Source organism: Pinus tabuliformis, chromosome 9 (genome assembly GCF_031772625.1).
Source record: "Pinus tabuliformis cultivar Carrire ecotype Pingquan chromosome 9, CPIR1, whole genome shotgun sequence".
In the NCBI taxonomy this organism is placed as follows: domain Eukaryota; kingdom Viridiplantae; phylum Streptophyta; class Pinopsida; order Pinales; family Pinaceae; genus Pinus; species Pinus tabuliformis.
In genome coordinates, this window is record NC_142307.1 from 1,267,973,443 (window position 1) to 1,267,983,487 (window position 10,045).

Genomic DNA, 10,045 nt, shown 5'->3' on the forward strand with positions numbered 1-10,045 from the left:
AAACCAAATGCCTTCAAACCAAAGCATAACACTCTTCAAAGAGCATATATTATCATAATCCAGGTGTAATACCCAATTAGAAACTAGAACAATGAACTTTATGATGGGAACCAAAAATAGAAATTCCCAATTGTATGCACATATCCACCACCGTACATATCCTATCCTTGTAAGTCCATAGTAACCAACATAAACAAAGAACCATCTATCAAACACATATTCATCCTTAAATTCATAGAGCCTTGCAAAATACCAGCTAATACAAATCCATATCAAAAGGCCCAATTCAGAACCCAGAGAGACAACAAGAACAAAGGTCCTTCTATAAAACATAGAGTTATCCATAAGCACATAGAGCCATAAATTAAAACCATCTTGACCGACCCAAATTAACTGCAAAAAATCATGCTAACCTAGCAACACTAATCATGGTCTGAAGAGGAGATTGTAGTCGATGCCTAAGCAATAGAACCCGAACGATCTATAAGGTAACTTGAGGAAAAATCCCTCACAAGAAAGAGCTTTACATGAGACAAATGAGAATCCATTTTGTCCAAGCAAAACCTTTTATTGAGGAGCATGCTTTTAATGTCCTCCAGAGAACATAATACATTATAATAATCCACTTGCTTATATTTGAAGACCAACTACATTAGGGTTTACATTTGGTGATGCAAAGAAAGAGAATACAAGAAATGTATATTCTTGCTCCAAGATTTACCAGGATAGGGAATACATTTAGCTTCATCGCCAATCACCTTAGAATCTAAATGATATGGACAGTACACTCCATCTTGACTTTCCAATACATGAATTTATTTCCTCACCTTTGGAGGCACTACATTAAAAAGAGTAACCATTGAATCTTATGTAAAAGGGTGAACCCTCTTCCTCACCAAATTAGATTTTCCTCCACCGCCTCGCCTACTACACATTCTTTGCCTAGGAGGCATTATCACTACTAAGAAAAAACATTTGGGACAACTTCTAAAAGAACCATGACCTAGAAAAAAAAATAAGAAGGAGTAGGCCCAACATCTCTTCAAAAATAACTAAATACCACTAAATCATCACTCACTCACCAAACAAGGGGTCCCAAATACACCAAATTATCAAATTCTTGCAGCCTAAAACCATGACACACAAGACTCTACATTTCCCTAAAAGATGGTGAGACTTACCTAGGAATTGGTGAGACACAAAGATGCATAAAGAAAGCACTAATAGTGTAGTTCCACCGGTGAGAAAAAGAGGTACAAGAGAATCTTTCTCTTGCGAGACAATTTATAATTCAGGACCTAAAAATAATTTGAACTTAGAGATTCCCAATTATCATTAAACTCTCCCATGGGAAAGAGAATTAGGTGCAATGAAACAAACAAACACAAATGTAAAGAAAACTAATTGAACCATTGACATAAGACCCAAGACTGGAAAATTATAAAAGAAAAAGGAAATAATTTTCACACCAGAGTAGTAAAAATACTGAGGCCACACCTATGAAAACAAGAAGCAACACTAAAGCTACACTATAATAGTTTTTCTTTGTTCCAAGAGAGACCACAAACCATCAAAGCAACCGAAAACCAACAATGGGAGGAGGAGGGCTTGCCCTCACCTCCACTTGCACTTGCCTCTTCAGACTCCAAGACCAATTGAGTAAATTTCATTTAAAGAAGATGATACCACCTATAACACCGCATGTCAACTTGCGAATCTTAAATGAAGTGGCACACTTGGGAGGAGGAGGGCACAACGTCCTACAACCCATCATCTTATTAATAACACCTCCATAGGGGATATATATATATATCTATATATATCTATATATATATATATATATATATATATATATATATAGAGAGAGAGAGAGAGAGAGAGAGAGAGAGAGAGAGCACAACGTCCTACAACCCATCATCTTATTAATAACACCTCCATAAGGGATATATATAAGAGAGAGAAAGAGAGAGAGAGTATATTTTTTGTTGAAATTGTTAACTCTTAATATTGTAAATGTATTTTAAAATATATAATCTATATATTTAATAATTCAAATACGTAATTTTAATCATTTTTTTTTTTTTTTTTTTTTTTGAGAGAGAGAGAGAGAGAGAGAGAATTTAAGAATATAATTTTTGTTGAAATTGTTAATTGTTAATACTGTAAATGTATTTTAAAATATATAATCTATATATTTAATAATTCAAATACGTAATTTTAATAATTTTTTTCTAAGTTTGGACAAAAATAGTGGGGAAATATATTCCTAATAGGACAAAAAGGAACAATGTGAAACTTTTACACTATAGTGATGTGAATATAAGATGGGGTTAATGGATCCAATAATATGGAAATTATGAGATCAAAGGATTAATTAAGCAATTTTTTAAGACCCACTATAAGGTTATCAATTTTCTTCAAGGGACCATTTCCCCTCTTTCTCCAAGGGGATTTGAAGTTGTAAGTGATGATGGGAATGAGGATTTTATAAACAAAACATTAAGTTATTACACCTAATTTGCCAAATGTATGCATGATAGGTATAGTATATATTTTATGAATAAATTTGTCTTAGATGTCAAATCAAGTAAGGCCTAATCAAGTTTTAGATAATTATGTTGTATAGTAATAATTCAATTAGGATTGGTGGTAACTCATCTTTGAGCCTGGTTATTCATGTAACATCTTCCCTGATTGAGCTAGGTGAAGCAAAAGCTATCAATAATTTAGACATCATTGGAATCGATATTTGTAAACTCAATTAACTACATTTAAAAAGAATAATAGGGGAGTTTTTGAAAGAGTTTATCTTGGATAGGTGAGTTAGAACATTCTTTCCATGCGGGAAATGTCTCCTCTCAGCCATTATTCCACAATCGTGGGGTGATATATGGAAGGAAGTGAGTTAGGTTGTAGGTGTCTTCATTAAAAAAGGTAGAAGATGTGTAAAATAGAAGACACAATAGATTATTTTATATTTGAAGAAGACATTAAAATTCATAAAGTCATGGAATTATAAAACCAAGAATTGACTGGGCATTTTTATGGTTGTCATTTGCTGGATCAATCACTCAAGCACAAATCGAAGGAAAATGGATGTCAATATTAAGTTACCTCATAGTTTTCCATATGTTGGTGAAAGGGTTATTAACCTTAACCTTTCAATTTGAGGTAAATTCTTTAATTTTTTTGGCATGTCATTGGTTACAAGGCCACTCACTACTTTCATTGAAGAAGTGGAGTCCCTTTTTTGGTGTGAGACTAGAGAAAACACATTTACAACCAATCTTGGTAAGATTCTCAGCTTGTTACTAGAACTCTGGTTTATGAATGTGTTTCAATAAATAGTCAATATCCTTGGTTCTTTTTGGAAACAAATAGTGGTTTTCAAATTTCCAATTTTTGTACTATTTCCCATACTTTGGTGACAATGGACCTCATATAGGGTCTTGTAAAGAAAATTGCACTTGACCAAGGAGACCTATAACACTATTCATATTAAAACTATGTGGGTATCTTGTTTACATCTACAAGATGTCATGTATATGGATATTTAGCTAATGTTTGCACCCTTAATTTTTCTAAATAATTTTTGGGTCAAAAAATCTAGCGAGGAACCATCTTTGGTGAAGGGAAGGTCATTTAATGAAGTGGGGTTAGTGGATGGGAAATTTAGTGAGAGATTTTAATTCCAAAGGAGTCTCTAATTAGGGCATGGTAGTCTGGATGCATTAGGTTAATATCACTAGAACCAGTGGTTGAATCAAAATATGCATTAAATCTCGCAAACTCCCATGCTATTATGCAGAAGGTCATTGGTCCAAGGGTGCACAAGTCAATGTTGCAATTTTCTTTTGAGTTATTTTCTTTTGTTGGATAAGTATCCTTTTCACATTGAAAACTTGGTATTCTTTGAAATGCATTATCAATTGTTAGATACCAAGATTTGGCCAAACTTGGTGGTTTACAAAGTCAACCCAACATTTGAGTATAAAAGAGTGAATCTAAGTGTAGGGGGTTCCATCCCAATATACACATAGATTAAAGGATTTAGGATGGGGGGTTGTCATAGATGTGGTGTTCGAAATATTGGTGGATAGTAAGGAAAATGAGATGAGTCCATCAACACTCATACTTCCACATCTTTGGTTATTTCAAAACTCTTTATCATTTAAGTTCTAAAGAAGATACCCTAGACATGTCAAAAGTAGGGATTAAATAATGTCTCAACATTGAAGAATATAAGGAGGGCTTGGTGTTTTAGAGGGGGATGAAGTATCCTATCTCCATAACACAAAGTAGATCTAAAAATGAATTTCAACAATGGAAGCAAAAGACTCTTTAAGGGGCCTTGAGAGCAAGCCATGGACATATGGATGGTATTCCATGGTTTTTATGTCTTTAAATGTTCAAGTTTTGGAAAACCCATAAAAACATATTCCCTAAAGAGTCTAGTGGATCTTCATAAGCCTGATGTAATACTAATTCAAGAATGTATATGGGAAGGGGTCAAGATTTTAAGATATTTGTCTAAACTCATAACAGATTGGGATTTTCTTTATGTAGATTTTGTAGGTAAGTTAGGGCGTTTTCTTACTAGGTGGAGAAATATATCCTTGATATTATGTAGCTCTATGATTCTTGAATCATGCCTTGGACTAAAATCACATCTTTGGAGACCATTTTATGGGTATTTTTACATTATAACTTTATTGATGGGTTGTCCTTTTCAAGGATCCTTGGTACTGCTATAAATCTATCTGGAATGTATGGCAGGTAATCAGGGTAATTTTCAGTAGCGTAAGAGATGATCTGTGCCACAGTGGAGGAGAGCCCCATGCTCAGTTCTAACATATTGCTTGATTGGCTGTAGGACCAATATTCTACTCACTCCAACTCCCCCACTTTGTGTGCAACTCTATGAGTGCTTAAAGAACTTCTCACCTCCTCTGTACCAAAATGTTTCCAAAATGTTTGAAGATCTGTCCAGACAAAGGGTACCTATAATTGGTGGATTTTCAATTTCCAATTATATAGCCATTCAATTTTCATATCATCTGATTGCTTTAAGAAATTTTGTGTAAAGCTAATGTACAATCTAGATCTGGTGCACTTGCCCTGGCATACGTCGATAGTGGGGAAACCTGGGGATGTTAATTCGATGTAATGATGGTTTTTGCATCCCTTTTAGTAATCTTCCTATCAGGCTTTTAAAGATAATGAAAAAAATTGCCCCAATTCTGAGGATTGCGCAAGAATTTAAAAAATACACAACACCAAAATCCTGAAAATTGCTACTGAATAGCACCATGGCTTTTGTTTCTAGAGTTTGTTGACTGAAGTACAATACTTTACAAATGGGCCTGGAAGCAAACTATTATTATCAATTTGAACGGTTAAAATACTACACCTACACAAAGAAAAATACAGGAAAATTGGTTAATTCAACTAAAAGCATTGCAGTTATAACAATTGGATCAAGCTCCACTATGCTTACTCTTCTTTCTGGGCTCCAAGCTTGCCCTTCGGAGTCCCTCTCTTTGCATAGAAACAGATCAAACCTGTCCAGAGCTTGTAAACCCAGATGGTGCTCCCGAAAAGAGCCAGAATAACAGTAACCATCCATGAACTAGCCATCCAGTAAGGAATAACGGCATCTGCCTTACCAGCTAAGTAGAAGGAGGCCAACTTCCATGCCAACCAAGGCCCAACAATGCACCTCACCATGGTAAAATACATAGTGAAAAATGGAGAAACAGAACTATAGATCATGTTGGCCAAGGCAGACTCCGTTTTAGCCATACGAGAAATAGTCCACACATTCTGTAATGGAGTCGTCGATTCCCCTGCAACTATCAGAGAGATGGCCGAGAGCCCTCCATGGCCTGCATAGTACCTGCAAGTTACTAGGTAGAAGGAAGTTGCAATATGGTGAAATATAAAGAGGTGATCAGATGGGTTGGCAAGCAAATAGTGGAGCAAGTCCACAACGAAATATGTAGTGCTGAACTCCATGATTTTGTTCTCTAAATCTGTGTTGGGTGCATCAAGCTTCCATGGGTTACTGCGCATGTCGTGAGCAGAGAGAATGCAAACGATGGTTGCATGAACGAATGAGATGCCACAGCTCGCAGCCTCGAACCTGTTCTTGCCCTTCCGGTTTTGCTTGTTCTAGTGACCTGGTGAGCTGCAGGGGAGTGCCGGGTCGAATGCAGCCCGCGGTTAATTCCCAAATTCGAATTGAGGTGTGAATGGCGGCAAGACAACGATGGAACTCTTGTCAGACATCATTAAATGCGGGGGGTGGCGGCAGACTGACATAATAAGTAAATTTAAAAGAAAAGTTTATTCTATGTTGTTAAATTTTTTATATAAAAAATAAATTTAAAAGCAAAGTTTATTTTATGTTGTTAAATTTTTTATATAAATTTGATGGCGCAATATTTTATGTTGAAATACTTATTTTTCAAATAATAATTATTTGAGATATGTTTTTAAATACATGAATCTATATAAATATTATTAACAATTTAGAAATATTTAATGTATATAAATTTATTAAAATATATTAACACTTCAAATTATAAAATGATAATTTTTTAATGTTATTGCATTTTTTGTTTATATATTTTTTATTTTAAACATAGGTTTAGAGTATGTTTTAAAATTGTTTTTGTCTTGATAAGAGTTCATCTTTTTTGGACATAAAGTAAGGTTATGGCCTATGATCAAGAAGTATTTGGCATGAGTGAAAAATTGTCCCTTTATGGACCACCAGTAAGTAATTCCAAGTGGCCTAATTTTCCTTGAATGATAATAATGAATTAACCTATATTAAAAAATAACAATCCATGATAATTATGCTGATTGTTAATTTCACTACTAAATTGTATAATAAATTTCCGAGGATTAAAAACAAAAAAAACAAACCATCTCCATGCGTACCACATTTCAAAGACGTGTTAATGTTCCGTTTCTTCTTTATTTTATTTTATTCCGGTGACGCATTAAACTTTTCGTGAAGATGCTAAACTTCAAGCGTGAATAAACTAATATAGTATAATTAGAGTACCTAACTTGAAGAATGTGTAGCCCATATTTTAACAAATAGGGGGTGGTTTTCTCCTTACATGTCTTTGTTGTCATATTTGTCATATTAATGAACGAATATGGTTTTCTAGTGTTGTTAGGTCGGTATAAATAGAAGTGAGTGGAGGGTTGGTATGAATAGTAGCTAACGTTTTGGAATCTAATAATTTGCTATGGGTTCACGTTGAATTATGTCATTTTTAAGCCTTATTTAACCATTTTTTTAATAGATCATTTATCCTTTTTAAGTGGATTTTGAAATGGTGGGTAATCTCGTGAATATTTCAAATCTAATCTATTGAATGTATATATAAGATAATTTTAGGAATAAGATTGTTTTAAAAGTCTAATTAATTAAAGGTTTTATAAGTTATGTGTTTGTATGAGAAGATTTCAATTGTAATTAGTGGTAATTCATCTTTATGGTTGGTTATGCATGTATCATATTCATAGATTAAGTTACGTGAAGCTAAAACTATGAATAACTTAGACTTTTTGGAGAAATCGATATTTGTGAATTTAGTTAAGTACTTCTACAGAGAACAATATGGGTGTTTTTGAGAGGGATTAGCCTAGGTAAGTGAATTAGAACATTGTTGCAAAGAGAATAAGGTCTCCTCTAAGCCATTAGTCAATGACTATGGGGTGATAGATGGGAAGAAGTTTATAATACACACAAAAAATGGAGATAAGTATGGATTTTTTTTTTAATGATAGACATGTAAATATAATGTCTATGACCTTTAGATTCATCTTCCACGAAGTTTCTTAAATTCCCAATGACTATTCTTATTCACGTGAATCTTCATATTCTCTCAATTGAATAATACCATAACCCTAACAGATTATGATTCCAACAATCCCCCCCCTTAATCTAAACGCGTGTATGTGAGTCCAAGTAGAGAGTTGAAAACTTGAAGTGGATAATTGCAAATTGCTAAATGAGCTCTCTAAATCTTGTGGTTTTGGGACAACAAAAAACCAAATGGCTAGCAAAAGTTGATGTCTTCTACTAAATGGTGGTTTAAGGAAGACCATAAAATATGGAACTCATCTCTAAGGCTTAGTTGTTCCTAGAATCGTAAATTGGGTAGCGATGTCTTTTGTTGATTGGAAATGCTCTGAAATGTTGATTTGAAGATGACCACAAACTTTGGAACTTGGGTCCAAAGCAAGAGTTCCTGGAACATTTCCTGATTTAACTAAAAGTTAATGGCTTCTACTTAATGGAAGTTCTTAATAATGGTGATTTAAGGAAAACCAAAAGTCAAATCACATTCATGGCTCTGAATGTGGCTTTGGCTACAACTTTGACTCTATCACAAGGCTCTAGTTTTAACTGCGGTTCAAGCTTGCTTATTTATGCTCAATTGATAGGACTTTGAAACTCAAATTATGACTACCAATCACTAATATTACCCTCTCCCCCCTCCCCGTCTTAGATATATGTGAGAAGATGAAAAACTTTCCATAATGCTCATAAGGATGAAGATCAAAATCATTGATCCTCCATGTCGCCAACTTGATAAGGGTGTTGGATTCCACTAAAAATGTGCCTGTTTACAATGCAATTTAACTAGTAAACTTATGAGAAAATTCTATTTGAAAGTTATCATCATTTTTTTATGTTGGAGTTGAATTGATCTTCAAGATTGATTGTGACATCGATGCCTTTAGTATTTTTATTCCCCCAGGAAGGGAGTTATGCATAGGTGTACTTGTTGAGCAACATGAGAAGACATCATAAAATTTTCTATGAAAAAACTTGAACAAACAACCCTTATAGTAATATGAAAGAGGAAATCCATTAATTGATTATGTGAATGGAAACTCCAACCAATATTTTAAAGGTATTTAATATGAATTTTAATCTTTATAGGTCAAGTAACAAATCCAAACATAGAAAATAGAAGCCTAAGACATGCCTCCCCCCAAAACACTATATGCCAACTCATAACGCTTCCCACCACATCTCCATATACATAACAAAGGGTGAATCTCATGGATATGCACATATAAAATACAAAATTCCAAGTTATCTTTTGATCAATAGGAGCATTTTCATTAATAAAGGGTGTTGCGAGACTAATAAAATATGCCTCTCCAACACTAACCAACATGTGAAAAGGTAGTATAGAGTAGAATCCAAATCATCACCCACAATCGGTTGTAGTAAATGCCCATAAACCAAGTCCAAATAATGTGAATGGATTATGTGTCGTAGTTGAAGCTACAAAAATTGGTGATGCTACTAAGTCAAACCATAAAAGAAAATGATAGGATCCCATCGTAGAAATAATTCAAATTAAAATCTCCCTTTGGAGGAGAGATTAATGGATTCCACTACCTCTAGAGAATGTATTAACCTTTGTGTAGGTTCAAAAACTTCTATTCACACCATTACTCTCTATGGCTCCTTAATAAATGTAGTTAAGCATTCTAATTACACAAAATATGGCTAGAAACCTTTCGAGTAAAACATGAAGGGTTTGGATGATTTTCTTCAATTAGATCAAAGACAACATTAAATGTGGAAACAAGGAACTTGGGAAAAAAATATAACATGTTGGCCTCCACTTGAAGTGATCGTCTCTTGGAATTCTTCTAGATGTCAAGGACACAAGAATTTGAACTCTAGACAGTGAAGCTTCTAAGGCTCCAACTCAATGAATTATGAGTTTACAACTATGCCTGAAGATCGTTAATAAATCTACATAACTATATTGTGATTTTTTTGGAACATATGTGAAGGACCCATGGATGAGAGAGCCCATGAGGGTTTCTTTAACCTAGAAAATGGAATGAAGTAAGTATAATGTAGAGCTAAGAGATGAAGAGTGCCCAAGTCGAGGTTATCTCGATGATAAAGCTACAACTCTTCTTGGCTTTAATACCAATGTTAGAATACACTAGAAATGGGGACATGAATGGAATTCTTTTTGTTTTTCTTAAAATG

General features: G+C 34.1%; 1 pseudogene; it reads right to left on the reverse strand.

Annotated features, from left to right (window-relative positions):
• Window positions 1-5,295: 5,295 nt before the first annotated feature.
• Window positions 5,296-6,183, reverse strand: LOC149153164 (TLC domain-containing protein At5g14285 pseudogene; annotated as a pseudogene).
• Window positions 6,184-10,045: the final 3,862 nt, after the last annotated feature.